Consider the following 407-nt stretch of genomic DNA (forward strand, 5'->3'; position numbering starts at 1 on the left):
AATTCTTCTTCTTCTTCTTCTTCTTCTTCTTCTTCTTCTTCTTCTTCTTTTTCTTCTTTTTCTTCTTCTTTTTCTTCTTCTTTTTCTTTTTTTTCTTCTTCTTCTTTTTCTCCTCCTCCTCCTTCTTCGTCGTCGTCATCGTTATCCTACAGAGAGGCGCCATCAATGAAAATTGATAACGTCTATACATACAGACAACGAATATATATATATATATGTATGTATATGCATGAGTGGGTACCCGAAAGAAACTAGAATATTGCAATATTATTTGATTCACTCTGTTTTATATGTTTACACTTTTATCGCCTTCAAAGGATTCTGCATTTGAAGCAATGCATCGGTCCAGATACGTTTTCCACTGTTGCAAACAGAGCTGGAACTCTTGTGAAGTGATGCCTTTTAAT

This window comes from Octopus bimaculoides, chromosome 9 (genome assembly GCF_001194135.2).
Source record: "Octopus bimaculoides isolate UCB-OBI-ISO-001 chromosome 9, ASM119413v2, whole genome shotgun sequence".
NCBI classification, from domain to species: domain Eukaryota; kingdom Metazoa; phylum Mollusca; class Cephalopoda; order Octopoda; family Octopodidae; genus Octopus; species Octopus bimaculoides.